This window comes from Petromyzon marinus, chromosome 25 (genome assembly GCF_048934315.1).
Source record: "Petromyzon marinus isolate PM22_M1 ecotype Great Lakes invasive population chromosome 25, UKy_Petmar_22M1.pri1.0, whole genome shotgun sequence".
NCBI lineage: Eukaryota > Metazoa > Chordata > Hyperoartia > Petromyzontiformes > Petromyzontidae > Petromyzon > Petromyzon marinus.
In genome coordinates, this window is record NC_133691.1 from 1741701 (window position 1) to 1759622 (window position 17922).

The window sequence follows — 17922 nt, forward strand, 5'->3', positions numbered from 1 at the left end:
TATACATACTTCTTGCATTGCGCACGGAGCTCCCGTGTCCGCGTGCCCATTTACATGTGTGTGTGGGTTTTATGTTGCGTATTGTAACGCACATGGATTTATTTTAAATCTACTAAGCGGCGGTGACATCACTACGACTCGTGCCATGCTAGGTGCACCTTGAGTCTATCATGTGAAGTGTCGAAGGCTCGCTGCTGCTGACAGGAGGTCACGGGATAGACCCAGGTGTTATGGGGTTGACTCACTGAGATGACTACTGGAATATGCACCACAATTTGTGCCCCCCCCCCCCCCCCCCCACATGCAACTGTGCCAACTCGCCGCTCGTTATTGTGAGCAGCATCGCTCCTCTGACCTCCGCTGTTACTTTGGGGGCGACCGCCTTCCTCAACTTTGCCCAGTAGCCTCCTGCGCGAACCTCCTGCACGTACGTACAACGTACAAACGCCATGCGTACAACGTACAAACGCACGCGCGTAGCGCACACGGCCTCGACCCCCGTCCACAACGCGCGCTGCCCCGCAGGACGAGAAAGCTACTCGACGCTCATCGTTGCGCGCAGCGAAACGCAGCGGCGGCTCGATTGAGGAAGCTGGCGAAGCGCTCAACGTGACCGAGGTTTATTGACCACCGGGACGAGTTGTACAGTACGAGTCCTTTAAGGCGTGTTCAGTTCCCGTGGAGGCGGTGGAGAGAGAAGGGCTCGCTCCGGCGTGATGAGAGCGCTCCTTAAGAAAGGGAACCCCGTGGAAGAATGGCTGACCCCCCCCCCCCCATTAATGGAGCGAGTCTCGTTAATTCGCCAGAGTTTTGTGCGAAGGTTTCCCCCGTCTCTCTCTCTCTCTCTCCGATTATTCCCCCCCCCCATGCTGCGAATGCGCTTCACGAGGGCCATGTCTCTCTCTCGCTCCGCGTGTTGTTGTGTGCGCGTGTATTGTGATTCGTGCAATCAGGCGCTTAAAAAAAACTCAAAACAATGTTACATACCCTACCACTTGAACCCATCACCTGTGTCACGTAGGTATTGTTCCAAAAATGACAAAGAAACACATTTAGCTGTGTTTGCACAGTATCAAAGTAATTGGTAATAAGGAGGCACCTTATGTCCGTACAATTAGTGGTGTGTGTGTGTTTTGCGTGCCTTGGTGTGCTGTTACATTTTAGAAGCCTCTGGTTTTTGTTGTTGTTTAAATATTAGAGTTTCATCTTCGGCGTACGCAGGCTCCTATCGGTCTTCTCTGTGTACTTACGTTCATTTGGCTCATCTTGCAATCTGTTGCCTCTCTCTCTCTCTCTTCATTTACACGTCCACACAAAAGCGGAGCAGCATAAAGAGCAGTAGGGATGGCACTGGAAATAAACCAAACAAACAAAACACATATATAATAAAACAACCACACACAACAGGCCATTTGTTCTTCCAGCGATTAATGTAAATAGGTTTGAGGCAGGTCTTACGTTTGAACTGGGTTATAAAGCAAGCAATGGTAAATACAAAATGACTCCTTTGCACAATTTAAATAATGGTATTTTTAAAACCCACGAAAACAACATGAGGTCCCAGACAAACATCCAACCTCTACATAAAACACATGAATACACTCATAGTCATAAAAATAAAGCACTTTTGTTTCTACTACTTGCCTCCCAGCAGGGCAGGGCAATGTTGCTGCAGCAAGATACCATTATATTCATTGGAGCAAATCAAAGTTTTAATTCTCAAACAACAGGAAGCTTTTATTACACGTTTCCAATGGCGTTAAACTCACATCTGGGAACAAACTGCTGATCACCCCAAAATAAAGTTCATTTGCAATTTTTTTTAACTCAAATTAAGCGCTTTGTGCGCACCAATTATACACGTTTACTCTTCCGACGATTTCACGTGGATTTTTGTTTTGTTCGCGTGTGAGATGTTTGGGAACAATCTAGCCGCAAATGTGCTCGTTATTGAAAAAGGAGTTAACGTGCTCTCCGATTACGAATGCGTGGTACACGTCACGTCTGTCGGACACAAACGTCGGTATCTCATTCTTATAACCGGTGGTGGTGGTGGAAGGGGTATTGATTTTCAAAAGAAAACGCAAGAGCCGCATTAATTGTTCATATGAAGCCAGTTGCGAGATGAGTCATTCCGCACCGGTTCATGGCACACGCTACGAAAGCAAGTTGACACAAACCTCAGCCGACATCATTATATGGACTTCTCGGTTTGCACTCTTTACGGTGACGTGTAGCAGTTGCCAAAGGATAAAATGTAAAAAAAGAAAACGTGTATTAACATATCTGTGTCTATTCTCTGACAGTGCCAACACTGCATGAAAGAGTGATCATTTGGCCAAACCTTGCCCTGGGCTTATTGGACCTTCCCTGGTTTAGCCACGGAGGGGAGTCATGGTGTAATGGAGTCCACACTGCAATTATGAGAACATCAGAGTGGTTACATATCACCACCAACATCATCAGCTATGGTCAATCCACTGCTGGATGAAAGCCTCCGCAAGCTTTTATCATGCCTCTTCATTGCGCAATGCAGCAATCCACCCAGCACCTGCACACGAATTGATTTCATTACTCATTCTCCCCAGATGCGTTCTCTTCCTTTAACTGCCATTCTACCATCACTTATTACTATCGGCCAGCGTCTCTTGTTGTATGTTGAACTGTACGTGTGTACGTTCAACTTCTTTCGCACCATACGCAGCCGACCGTGCTAATCGGTTTGGGGGAAGGATAACAAACTAAACGCAAATAAATTAGTTTTCCGTCTAGATTTAGAAGTGCAGAGCTCCAGTGGCTTCCTAATGCCGGAAGGAAGAGCATTCCAGACGGCCGCAGAAGTCTATCATCTGAAAGCGCAGCGTGATGCACTGACCGTCTTTGTTCGATGTACTGGCCGATCCTACTTAATTTTATGAACAAGGCGAATGATGTCATGAACCTGCTTGTGATCTCGAATCCACGTGTTCCTCTTTCTGTCTTTCACTGTAATTTCAAGCACGCATCTCTTCATACTTTGTTGCCCACATTTAAGTTTTTGTTCCTTTATTTTTGTTAATATTCGTGCTTTTGAACCATGTGTCATACAAGGTGGGAATACACGCAAATTACATATTTCGTTTTGTTAGGCACGTCGGTATGTTACGTTTCACAATCCAGTTCAGAATTCTAAAGGCAGTCCAACCAAAAATATGACTCGTTCAACATTCTTACTCGGTGATGCATTAAACAAAAGAACATTCCCCATGTTAACCAGTGGGTCAGCTTGCATTTGTAATTCAACATATATCGTTTAAAATTTGCCATGTGGATGAGTAAGGGCGTAATACTAATTAATTAAAACAGTGAACTTCTTTAAGAGTGATTTGAGAATCAATCCAGGATTGGGTAATGGCTTTAGATGCATAATCCATATTAGATATCCAACAATAAACGGTGAACATGTAACAATGAAACAGAGGTGTGCATGTATGTGACATCTCTGTTTACATGTGTGGATTTTGATAATTTGTACATATTATTTTACGAAGGCCAGGGTTTGTCATCAACTGGATTGCATTCAAATAAATCAAATATATTTTTCTAAGTCAACAAAAGCTAGGTACTGTATCATGTAATTTGAGATTCACTTGTTCTATAATCTGATGGATAGTATGTAAGTGGTCAACGGTTGAAGACCTTCTTTCCAAATCCAGCTTGCACGTACGATTGGTTGGCCGTAAGGTTTATTCAAAACCACATTAGAAGATAGCGTCCTAAAATCGCATGGGAGAAATAACCGCATAAACGTCCATAAACGGAGTAAGTTTAAACCCGCGTCAGATTTGCCGATGCCACAGTCAGCACGATGACCAATAGAAATTAACTCCAGGAAATGAAGAACTTTACAAAGAAAAGCGTGACTTGAGGCCAAAGAGAAATGTCACCGAAACAAACGTCCCTAACAACAAGTTCGCTCCAACAAAGAGAGCCATCTGTTGGGAGGGACGCAACTGAAAAACACCACGTGTAGTATGCGTACCTGGGGTGAGCACTGGGACCGGGATGGAACTGATGAACAAAATGAATGAGCAGGCAGAAGATCGGAGTGGGTTTGGAAAATGTGACCTGCTCATGAAAAGGCAACGTGCCGATGTGCCTAAATATGAGAGTTTTCAATTGAAGCACATTTCCTGCTTTGACACGTGTGACATAAACATGGAGACTGCGTGACAAAAACAACGTGGAAGGAAAACTGAAACGTATACAGAGAAGCTGGGGGGGGGGGGGGGTGTTGGGAATTACAAATGAGAGCCATAAATAGGAACACTTGGATCAGAGAACAAATGCAAATCAGTGACATCGTATTGACCGTCGAGAACAGTAAGTGGGCTTGGACAGGACACCACCCCTGTAAGAGTTTGATGGCCGACGCACGGAACTGATGAGAGAATGGCAGCCAAAAGTGAACGAGGCCACGAAGATGGGCACCGCGGATACGGAGCGATTTGACCAGTTCATTGATTATGGCAATGCAAGACCGTGATGTGGGGAGGCCTTCATCCAGTAGTGGATTGATCACAGCTCTTGTTGGTGTTATGATAGCTGAACTGAGGTTTATTCATTTAATCATATTTCCACACTTTTGGGGAATTAAAATATAAAATTGCATACGTTGGTCTGTTTAAGAATACCATTGATGACATTTCTGTGACAAATGTAATTATATGGAATTATCATGTTCCGCTTTTATATTTGATGAATAAGAATATGTAATATGATTTTAAGCTGCAGCAAGTTGTCCATTAAACTTTGTAAATTAATGTTCCTTTGGTTAATCCAAGCGTGGACAGCCCTTGGTGGCGTGACCCCAGAGTTACCCAGGCCTCTGCAGCTGCAATAAATGTTCTATTTTCATTGAAGATATATTACACATTCACACACAAAAACTGGGATAGAGAATCATTGCTCAAATTACGCTAATAAGGGCTATGTCACCCTTGACAAACGATAAAGAAGGAATAAAGCCTCAACATATTCAACGACAACACTCTGGCCTTTAAAATAGAAAGTACGCAATCGGTGACATGTGGGGCAATGGCCCTTCTTCACAGCACAGGGAGGGCAGTGAAGTAGGGCCATTGCATGAAACGTCGCCTTTAATATACTTGTTCTCGTTAAGGCCACAGTGTTGACAAATGCGTTGAGTTTTATTATTTGTGCACCACTGCCTTTGCAGTCTCACCAAATAACCCGTTTAAAACAGTGCCAAAGGCACTGACCAAATCACCTGGACTGCTTCTGATCCTAACGGCTATCAGAAACTAAGCAGGGTTGAGCCTGGATAGTTGTTTGGATGGTGCAAGTGCCACGCATAAAGCAGATGCCTGTACCCTTTTGCGATACAGTGAGAGTAAGTAAGAGAGCAGTGCAGTAAAAGCAATTGTATTGTACTTCTATGTTCCCCACCTTCACCCAGCCACGCCGACGAGGATGGTGATGCATGGTGAGAAAGCAAAGCCTCTCTAGCGGTAACAAAAAAGCGTGGTACACGCGTGCACGTGCACATTAAGCAAAGCCCTTTTGAGCAGCCAGCCGTTTGCTGGAAGGACAGCTGGGCTTGTGAAATATTTGGCTAGCGATGGTCACCTGTTTCCCGCAGTACAGCGTTACAGATATGAATCACCTAAGTTGTTTGTCAATGCTCGAAGGGTCAATACAGGGTGTTGCAATGATGAATGGTGGCAATGACAAGGTGCAGCGTTTCATCATTACTTTAAGTATTCAAGGAAACTCAAAGTAAAATGGACATTTGCTCCAATATCCTAAGGTCAGGCAGTAACATGTATTTGCGTAATATCTTCTGCAAGGCTTGGCCAACAGATTTTTTTTATTTTCCACTGATAAGGAATGCTGTCGTTACTTTGTGATGCACGCATATTTACCTGCTAAAAAAAAGCGATGTGTCAACACCTTGGTAGTGTCGGTACCAAGACACAGAGACCACGAGGCCTAGGTCACCATGGTGTATATATGTCAATAAAACAATAAAATGTATTTCCCCGATAGTGTGGTTCACTGTATAAATATAGCTACTGATCTGGCCTTGATCCAAACTATACGCAGGTGGAACATAAAAGCAAGTTTGTACAAATAATGTAATTTCACACTGACGGGTGCAATGAATGTTCAGAGCAATAAAATACAATGACACTTGTCCTCAAATAACTTTATTTCCGCGAGTCTTCTCAGTTCATTTTCCACATCTCGGCGAGGTCCGAGTGCCTATTTACAGTGAGAGAAGCAACAAAAAATGCGCTTTGATGTGCAATGGAAGGGCGTCCTGCTATCAGTCCAGTCCTGGGACAGCACATGCAGCCGTGAAGGCAGCGCCAGATGTAAAGCACCTGACATCACAGTCAAGTTGGACCTGGGAAAGATGCTGGTCTACCCCCCACTCCATTCTCGATCGCCCCCTCCTCCGTCGTCCCCCCCCCCCTTCATCCAAATCCTAACCATGCCTCCACAGCCCTGCCCACCCAATTCTTCCCTTCTCGTTTCTGCTTCACACGACAGGCAAATTTCCCAAACAGCCTTTACAGACTGTTTCGGGGGGGGGGCAGGTGCTACTAGAAAACACACGAAAGGAGGTGGTGTAGCTCGCACCACGCTCAGCCACCTTTGTATACCGGGTGATGATGTTAACACCCCGCAGCGGGTACTCATTTAAGGCTGAGTCGATGTAGGGGAGGCCCAGAATCTGGTTAATATATTTGTCACCAAATGTTGGCCATTCGAAGGGTGGCCGGGCTTGTAGCGTAGTGCCATAACTACTGCACTTCTGCTCACCACTCTACACTCACGCGCACTCGTTCTTCCGCACGTCTCGCTGTAAGTACTTTCTTTGCCGTACACGTGTTGAGGCATGCGTCCCACGAACCGTGGATGTGACCTGGATGCCTTGTTCCTAAAGCGCGATTATGTTCATTGCTTTTATCTTTTCCCTGGTCATTTAACGAACGCTCGTCAACAAAAATGCAAATGTGCAAGCGCTCAAAAAGAACTCGAGCAATTAACATCTGCAATTGATTCAGAATCTCAGGAACAAATTTTGCCATGAGACAAATTAACCAATGGGGATTTTGAAAAATATATAACGTTAAAATGTTTTTTTAATGAATCCTTTCACAGTTGTGCGAGAAAACCACTCACAATCAAAGTGTGATTGTCTATTTTCACATAAATTGTATTTTAAAAACAATGATACTTCCAAAGATATAATTAAATATATTTTTCTCTAAACAAATATACCAGCAGCAGAATTATATAAACACACACACGCGCGCAAACACAATCACATTAACAAAGTCAAGGTGAAATATCGCTATGCTTAGGTGGCCGGCAATAATAATTAGAGTGTATGATTTAATCATCCAAACAATGCAATCCATTCTTCCTACCCAAGCTCAGAAATGTAAACATCATACGGGGGGGGGGGGGGTGCTCGAGTCGATTTCCCTCTGTAATTACCCGCAATGATTGGGAAAATATGATAGTAAATCACGTGCGGAATCAGGCTCTCTTACCCAACTGTGAGGCCCTGATAACTCGCGGATCAATATTTACCATTTAGTTTTTAATGGAAAACAAAACACAGGAGCCGAGCTACATGAAACCCACGACCCGGCAATAAATCTCCCTAATTTTTTTTTATCAGCCAGCACTTGACATCCCATGAGTGTACGTGGCTCTGAGCCACGCTACAACGTTTGGCTTACGTGCGATGGGAAGAAAGCGGTTAGCGATGTTCTCGCTCAACGTATTCGGGGGACACTTTAATCCACGCTCAAAAAATAAAATCCAAAATTCTGTGATGCCAGACGGAGATATTTCGCTTTTTGCCGGTTACCACCTGATGTAGAATAACGATCCTGTAGTTCCCAGTTCTTTATGTGACCAATAACCGTGAATTATGTGATTATTTCAAATGAGTGGGGGTTATCAAATAATTCACTCGTGTTAGCCATTTAATAATATTGGTATTCGTATAATGTTGCTGCTGCAGGAGGTGGTACCGATTTCTGCTGTGGTGCATGGACTACCAAAGACGTGTATACAAATTTCCTCAAAGTGGTGGGGCCTTCGTGAGAGGCGTCAGGGTGACTTGTACTTGTGTTTTATTGTATTGTATTAGCGGCTCGGTGGCTTATTGCATCACGGGGTCGTATCAGGTGGCAAAGGTGGCATTGGTTTGGGGAGGTCTTAATCCAAAAGTGGCTTTCAATGGCTTATCATAATGAATTGTATTTAAATGTACATTTATATCATGCCCACATTTTCAGAGTCTAATGTGCATATCTTTGACGTATTTGTGATGTACACTTCAGGGAAAATCATGCTCAACAAAACTATGCTGTATACATATTATGGCGAACCTTTTCAGCAATTATCAACGTCATATTTGAAACCCTTTGAGTGACATATTTTTTGGTCAGTAAAAATTTCCACGAATTCATCACCTCGACCTGCGGTGCGTCTTCCCCCTCCCACTCCCCCCTCTGGAAAAATATGCAACTCAAGAATCTTTGATCAAAGTTGGCCACAGTCCGCGTGTGCAGTCATGCAGCGAATGAGCAGCATACAAAAACGAGAAATGCGTTTTGCCTAATCGCGCACGTTTGTTCTGTCCACGGTTGTTTTCGTTTTAGATATTGAAAACGATAGAGCACAGAGCAGCATTTAACTTCATCGGTTCTCAACTAATGGAGCGTGATGGCTTACATAGCACCGTACAGTTACTGACTCATACTGTGCTTTCAAACGTTACGCAACATGTCCCGTTAAGAGTGTTGATCTGCCGATCATTTTTCAGGACACCCGCATGCTATTCTTGCTAAAAGAGAAAGAACGGCCATCGATCTGTTTTTGGCGTGTTCGTGATGTCTATTAAAGGGCGAGCTGACGTGTAGCAATAGCATTGTTTATCAATAGGCTTTGAAAAGTTCGCTGGGACTGCAGTTGGGGTGTCTTGACATCGCACATAACACGACACTGTAGACAAGAACGCCCAGGTGATCTTGGGTTACAGGAAATGACTCAGTCGGCGGTCGGTTTATTGCCGTTATGAGTAATAATGTATAATGCATGAGCGGCCCCCCTGTTATGGCCACCGTGGAGGGTTAAGTTAGAGATTAATGCGCCTCCGTTGTCATGGGCTGCCCACTTAAAATCCATCTGTCAGCCTGGCAAGGACGTCAGAACACAAATATTTTCCGAGGCATATGAAAACCCTGAACCCTGTCCAATAAATCACCCCCTCAACGCCGCGTTGTCTTGTTAGCACAAAAAGCACCCCCTCCTCCTCCGTATCATCTCTAGCTGGCAGCGCATGCAATGCTCGTTGTATTATTGCACAAAAGACGAGGCTTATTCCAATAGAAACCGAGCCTCGGTGCAGTTTCTGAAAGTTGACCCAAGCTTGATGCTTTGTCTTTCCTTTTTCTTTCCTGCAAGTGGCCGCTTTAGGGGGGAGAACAGGTGGCATGCAGCGAGGCGACCGGTGGCGCTCACCAACAACAGCGAAAAACCCGAAGGCACCCAGAAGGGCGTGCAGCGGTGATCAGAGGAGACCAGGGCTGCTGACCCGTTCTTGATCAAGCCCGACTCTGTAGGACGGATGCAGGCTTCGTCTGCACCCCCCCCGCCCACCCCACCCCCAGTACTGAATTGCTTCGAGTCATTTTCCCAGGTGAAAATCTGCACCCACGGCGATTCGACCGTCACGCATCACGGTCGCCATTCACTTCCAATATTTTTTGCCTTTGTTTTTTTTGGTTATAGCCCATTGAGCTGTTTTTTGTTGTATCTTTTCTGACAGTTCTGTTTTATTCCATTAGTTCTTAATGTGATATTGGTGTAATTATCGTATAGCTTTGCGTGAATAATAAATAATAGATTTTCGACATGGGCACAATTCAATTAACGGACCGTCCGTGTGCTAAAGGAGGGAACGCACCCGAAATGATTCCCACCGTGGAAATGGAATTAAATCGGCTCGTGCGCCGGACAATTGGATAGATTGTCGCTTCACAAGACCGTGAGAGATAGCGAGACGGAGTGGGAAGGCCTTCACCAAGCAGTGGATAAGATCGCCGCTGCTGATGGCGACCATCGTGTAAAGTGATTAATCTATGCATCTTTACGCGGCTACCGGTTAAGGCTCTAACACGAGTATTTTTAATAAACACGGCATGACACACGGACAGCCATCGACAGGATATATATATCGTGAGCCAACAGGTCTGGGCAGTTAATTGGAAGCTGGCTTCAATTCAGCTGCCAATGTTCTATTTTACTTTGTGCACAGCCACCAATGCCAGTTTATTGCCCCGATCCACTTGAGGTTGTGAACAAAATGAGAGACCTGAAGACGTCTACGTGCTGTCGGGAATATTTCATATCCAGAATGAATGTTACGTTACAAAGAGGTAAAGGCGTGGCCCTGAAATGTCTTGCTCACGCCAATGTTGGTAGAAAGGCCTCCAATAGAGGGGAGCTCAATGGAGCTCCTTTCGAGGAAATGTGGCCTACTCTTCCATACTCGCCAGATGTTTTGGAAGAGGCGGACGTACCCTGCGTTTATGCTGCAGCTGGGTGGATAGAGGTGACGTGGTGGAGGGGGGGGGGTAGTGGGGATTCCAGAAACTTGCCTCATTCTTTCAACTGCCACACCAGGAGATAGACTCGAACCGGCGCCCCCTGGATGCCAAGTCGAGTGCGCTGCACCATTACGCCACTGTGGTCGCATCCCGGACGGAAGGGTGATGTGTAAACCCGCATTAATGGAGTTGCCCAAACATATGACTATAGGATCGCAGAGCTCGGACAATTGTTGATCGATTGATTGTGGTGTACACATTTATTCTGCTGATTGGACGGAGGCAGGGGGATTTAAGAAAAACTGTTTCTATCACTCCTGGAGATGGAAACGAACCTGAGTCCTCCGTTGTGCTCGCTTTTGCATCACGGCGGCATCCCGATCATCAACATATTAACCATTAGCTATTCAGAAATAGCGTCTTAAAGGAATATACATTGTATTGTTTGGTATTAATTTCTTTGGAATTGTGCTGTGAATGTTCACTTAATATGTATGCACTACTGTTTTGTTTTTTCGGTAAAGAAACGTAGGTAAAATAAAATAAATGATTTAATTTAGTTGTTTTCATTTATTTTATTTTACCTACGTGACTTTACCGAAAAAAACAAAGAGTATGAATCCTTGCAGTCACGAAAGCCTCAAATCTAGAATGTATGCACTACGTTGTTGGGGGGCGCCTATGGCCTATGGCGTCCCCCAACAACCACAGCCTGCGGCACCCCCCAACAACCACAGCCTGCGGCACCCCCCAACAACCACAGCCTGCGGCACCCCCCAACAACCACAGCCTGCGGCACCCCCCAACAACCACAGCGTGCGGCACCCCCCAACAACCACAGCCTGCGGCACCCCCCAACAGACTGGTCAAGTCAATCCTCACGATCCACTCGCACAGCGTGCGGTGGGCCTTCATCCAGCAGTGGATTTAATCACCACAAAACTCGAGTAGTAATGTAATGGACAGAGTGCGGCTCTCCCTCAGGGCAGCAGTGGACAGAGCACGGCTTTCCCTCAAGCCAGCTCTTAAGGGGTCTTAGGTCTCAAGTTTAATGTATTAGGTACAGCCCTGTGAGCCATCCGGCTCTTGAGTCGGGTGCAACCACAACAAACTAAATATGAACACAGAGAACTTCTTAAAGTGACGGAGCGCACCCCGGGAGCGCGAGCCTCAGGCGGTCATCAGTGGAGAGAGCACGGGGCTCCATCAGGGCAGCAGTGGAGAGAGCACGGGGCAACATCAGGGCAGCAGTGGACGGAGCACAGCTCTGACTCAGGGCAGCAGTGGACGGAGCACGGCTCCGCCTCGCTCTGACTCACCCGTCTCCTCTGAGCTGCATGCGATTGTGTATGAGTGAGCTGTGTGAGAGTGAGCTGTGTGTGTGAGTGAGTGTGAGTGAGCTGTGTGTGTGAGTGAGTGAGCTGTGTGTATGAGTGAGTGTGAGTGAGCTGTGTGTAAGTGAGCTGTGTGTATGAGTGAGCTGTGTGTGAGTGTGAGTGAGCTGTGTGTGTGAGTGAGCTGTGTGTGTGAGTGTGTGTGAGTGTGAGTGAGCGTGAGTGTATGAGTGAGCTGTGTGTATGAGTGAGTGAGCTGTGTGTATGAGTGAGTGAGCTGTGTGTATGAGTGTGAGTGAGCTGTGTGTATGAGTGAGTGAGTGTGAGTGAGCTGTGTGTGTGAGTGAGTGAGCTGTGTGTATGAGTGAGTGTGAGTGAACTGTGTGTATGAGTGAGTGAGCTGTGTGTATGAGTGAGTGTGAGTGAGTGAGCTGTGTGTATGAGTGAGCTGAGTGTATGAGTGAGTGTGAGTGAGCTGTGCGTATGAGTGAGTGTGAGTGAGCTGCGTGTGAGTGTGAGTGAGCTGCGTGTGAGTGTGAGTGAGCTGTGTGTATGAGTGAGTTGTGTGTATGAGTGAGCCGTGTGTGAGTGAGCTGTGTGTATGAGTGAGCTGTGTGTATGAGTGAGTGAGCTGTGTGTATTAGTGAGCTGTGTGTATGAGTGAGCTGTGTGTGAGTGAGCTGTGTGTGTGAGTGAGCTGTGTGTATGAGTGAGTGTGAGTGAGCCGTGTGTATGAGTGAGCTGTGTGTGAGTGAGCTGTGTGTGTGTGAGTGAGCTGTGTGTATGAGTGAGTGTGAGTGAGCCGTGTGTATGAGTGAGCTGTGTGTATGAGTGAGCTGTGAGTGAGTGAGCCGTGTGTGTGAGTGAGCTGTGTGTATGAGTGAGCCGTGTGTGAGTGAGCTGTGTGTATGAGTGAGTGAGCTGTGTGTATGAGTGAGCTGTGTGTGTGAGTGAGCTGTGTGTGTGAGTGAGCTGTGTGTATGAGTGAGTGTGAGTGAGCCGTGTGTATGAGTGAGCTGTGTGTGTGAGTGAGCTGTGAGTGAGCCGTGTGTGTGAGTGAGCTGTGTGTGTGAGTGAGCTGTGTGTATGAGTGAGTGAGCTGTGTGTGTGAGTGAGCTGTGTGTGAGTGAGCTGTGAGTGAGCCGTGTGTGTGAGTGAGCCGTGTGTGTGAGTGAGCCGTGTGTGTGAGTGAGCTGTGTGTGTGAGTGAGCTGTGTGTGAGTGAGCTGTGTGTGTGAGTGAGCCGTGTGTGTGAGTGAGCCGTGTGTATGACTGAGCTGTGTGTGTGAGTGAGCTGTGTGTATGAGTGAGCTGTGTGTGTGAGTGAGCTGCGTGTATGAGTGAGCTGTGAGTGAGTGAGCCGTGTGTATGAGTGAGCTGTGTGTATGAGTGAGCTGTGTGTGAGTGAGCTGTGTGTGTGAGTGAGCTGTGTGTATGAGTGTGTGTATGAGTGAGCTGTGTGTATGAGTGAGCTGTGTGTATGAGTGAGTGTGAGTGATAGAGCTGTGTGTATGAGTGAGTGTGAGTGAGTGAGCTGTGTGTATGAGTGAGCTGTGTGTATGAGTGAGTGTGAGTGAGCTGTGTGTATGAGTGAGCTGTGTGTGTGAGTGAGCTGTGTGTATGAGTGAGCTGTGTGAGTGAGTGAGCTGTGTGTATGAGTGAGCTGTGTGTGTGAGTGAGCTGTGTATGAGTGAGCTGTGTGTATGAGTGAGCCGTGTGTGAGTGGATCGACCGTGAGCTTTCCGTGGCTGCGTCTCCGGCGCTGTGGCCGTCATGTTGCTGCTTCTCGGGCCTCCGAGATGCAGGGCACAACACGAAGTGAGCAGCTCGCCGTCACGTGACACACTTCATCCAATCCGAGGGCGTACATGTTTGGGAGGGGCGCACCTCTGGTTGGCTGCTTGCTCGCGGTCACGAAACACACTTCAACCAATCCGTGCCGCGTTAATCACAGTCACAGAATGACAGAAGGACAGATCTGGCTATTATATATGTGTATTGTACGTATCATTTATTTATTTTGAGTTTTTTTTAAAATAATAATTTAGTGTGATTAGTAAACTGCACCATGACCCCACAAAACTGAGTTTGTTTCCTAGTTAACTTTAACATCAGTGTCGAGTGACACCTGGCGAAGTATGGTCACAACAACCCCGATGACCAAGGTGGCATGGGAAGGTTTTCCCCAGCAGTGGATTGACAGAAGGTGAAGTAAAATTTATATCACAAACTCCTCTCTCATTCGCCACACTGTTTCCCAGTAACATTCATACGACTTGGGAAATAAAACCACTTTGAGCAATTGTTTACTTCTGATTTACAAGGAACAAACCATCGCTGTAGAATATTAAAAGGTGTCGCCCTTAGTGTGGATAAACAGGTATATTGAAATAATTTTCAGAAGTAGCGATGTGATGTCCCTTTCCAGACAAATGTATCTTGCACGGTGCGACGCACCGCTCACTGCTGCGTCATGACAACGACGACGAACAAAGCCCTTCTGGACTATCATTGGGGAAAAACACAACACGCAATTCACAATCCCGTTTATGACATAAAAACGTGGCTTCTTTATGGAAATTGTCAATAATGTGACGCATACGCAAAACTAATACACAACCACCATCATCATCTTCATGCCAGCGTGAAGATATCCGTTTGTTTGAGTCGATCCCTGGTCGTGGCGTTGCGTGAGCAATTTCTCCATCACCAAGAAAGGTGAACACATTCCTATCTTGATTACAGTGCTGTATAGTTGAAATGCTATGCCCATGTAAAAAAAAAACACCCAACAACTTTACCATTGAAATAATGCTTCAGGAATATCTGAAATATTCGCTCGAAATTGTGGAATCACCTCCCCCCCCCCACCCCCCAAAAAATGGCGTTTTTAAATGGTAAGACTCGTTGATGAACAGGAAAGAAATGTGGTGAGAGAAACGGGGTGCACCACGGAACAGAGAGGGCGAGAAGCAGGCCGAGAAAGAGACGGTTGCAAGAGGTGGCCCGGAACACAAAGCACCGTGGAGTGGACGTGGATACAATGACACAGAACAGACCGTGAGTGGGGGTAAGAGAACCAGGGAAGTGGGGAGTCGGGGTGCAGAGAAGAATAAAAAATATAAATGTAATAGTTTTACCGTGCTGACGGCCGGTTAGCCACAGCTTGCTGTAGTTACCGGCACACATAGCGTGCGAGTTGTGAAACAAGGGACCCTGGTTGCGCTCTGTGCCTGTACACCCCGGGCTATACATGACCATTATGGTGTCTTGGGCAGCCAGGCGGGCCCTAATCATACGACTCGTCTCGCGCTGCATCAAACGCGCTCTGTCGCAATATGAGAAACACATCCGCTCTCATCGGCCGCGGCGTTGTGCCATAAAAAATAACCAACGAGCGTTGAGAGTGGAAAATGGAAACATTTTGCAGAAGTGAACGCAGGTAGATATTTAACAACAACAAAAAACGTTTATGTACTTACCTAGATTTTATTAAATGTCGAAAAAAAAGCAATAGAGACCCAAATTTGCTCATGGTTTATTCACAGTCACGTGTTCCACAACACCCTTGTGGTGTACATCTTTGTTTCGTCTTTCTCTGTCATGTCTTCAAACAAAGTAACCAATCGGAGCTCTGACAAAGCCATGCAACTCTTTGTGTTCGAGAACTGGGCCGTGGAAGCGAATACCACAGAGTTACCTCCGAGATCCCTTCAAGTAACCTCTGGTCCAACACAGTAGGGGCAGCACTTTCCCATCCGCGATGCCACTGAGAGCAATGTTCAAACGCGTGGCAGTCAAATTGATATTTGTAATTCTCGTAGCTGGCATTTAGCCAAGTTAAGCGCAAAACGAAATTTTATATGATGGGATTTTTTTTGTGTCCAGTGGTGACCGGGATAATACCATCAACTCGCTAGACTTGAGAACCCGGTTTTATCAGAGGCAGCTGCGATCACTGAGCCACCCGATAACCTCGTGTGTTGTACTTTCCTAAATTAAGCAAGGATCCAAATGTACTCATGGTTCAGTGGCATGTTTGTGTGTGCCAAGACTCCTACAAAGACAAGGCCAGCCTCAGAATGTGGATTGTAAAACTTGGCACAGTCCCTGCAGTGGATCGGGCACTGACAGCACGACGTTTCGTGGGCTTTGGTAGAATGCAGTTAATAAGTTCACAATCACAGGAAAACAAACGTGTGCACTTCAAAGCAGTGCTTCTTGAACAGCAGTTCATTTAACTTAATATATGCCAAGGAGGAGCAGTGGCTCCATTGTGAGTAGAGACTGTTAATCCTGGCCATGGCTAACGTTATTTAGCAGTGACATCAGTGACATCTAAACCAGGTACCGCGCGCCCTCTTTAGCAAGTGTAACTGACCAGCGTGGTGAAGTATGTCAAACAACCCCCATGATGGGCACACCATGAAGAGGCCTTCACGCACCAGTGGATTCATTAGAATCAGCATCTTCACTTATCCTGGAAGAGTTCGATGAGCTCTGAATATATTTCTCACGGATGTCCAGTAACAATGGACTTTGATCATTATGCATACATAATTGTGTATGCAGTGATGCATTGATTCAACGATTAAAATGCATTTCTAAGTTAAAGATACACAGATCGAATCATGTGCTCGAGAATCGATTATTTATAATTATTTAAGTAAATGATAGTTGGATGCTGATGTTACACTTTTGGTCAACAAAGTTAACTAAACTTTACAAAAATAAGTTGGCAAGAAAGAGGTGAACATTATTCATCCTTGAATCTTGACAATTCATCAAACTCTTGTGGGAAGGAGTGAGTCGATAAGAGGTGAATTGCAACGTGCCCAATATGTACATATGTATTCACATTAATAAACAAAGTAACAAAAATAAATACTGACACGCTGTACATTTGAAGGAACCAGATGCATAGTTACAACCGTACGTGACGCTATCCTAAACACGCAACACGATCCAATGCTAAACATTCTGAAATATGCACAGCAATCGCTTCATTATTGAACCACTGGCTTGTTTACGCAGTCAACACGATTGACATTAATGCACAATGCGTTTAAGTTATCTGGTCTTTGCAATAGCTTTAGATTAAAGCTGTCGTTGTGCGCTGCGATGTTTTCAGGGGCATTTATGCACGCGGATGTATTTCTGCGTGACCCAAAGCAGCCGATTTTGAAGGGCAAGATACCGGGTTATTTATTTGCTCGAGAAAGTGCAATAATTGTCACCTGCAAGCAAAACAGATGAGTTTTTCTTCTTTGAGAGGCAGTGCCTGCAGAAGCATTGCCCGATTTATGATTTGCTATTTAATGGCCTTGATATAAAATAACGCCACTTGTATTGAGGCCACTTTCCTTCAATTGTTATATTGCTATGGCCTATTTCTCACGTGTGAGTAAGTGGCCTCTGGGATAGTTTATGTATTTAAGTTGCAAAACAGGTTTACAACATGTTGGCAGTTAATAATTGACCTTACTTTATGGCAGTGTTTACAAGAAATGTTTGGCCGCAATAACATGAAGTGTAATTACACCATACAATAGCTGAAATGAACAGGTACGAGCGGGGGTGCCTTCATGGCCATGTGTTCGTGTGCGTGGTTACAAGACCCATTACATAAAACCAATTAAAATCCACGGCAAGGTGAGAATCGGGCTAAACATAACACGCTTATGCCGGTCCTCGAATAATTAGCCGTACATTTTTTCCGAACAAGACATTAAGCAAGTCATTACATCTCATTAAAGCCAGCGACACAGGTAATGCGCTGCGTTTGCTTAGCGCCACTTCTCTTGCCCTTTCCCCGTTCCGAGACTCGGGACAAGGACATTCTGAATGTCACGCGGAACGCCAGAGTTATCGGAGTGCAACAATCACATTGCAGAAGGCATGAGAGGTTACGTGATCCGTTTTTTCTATTTCTTAAGAATACTTATCCTCCGA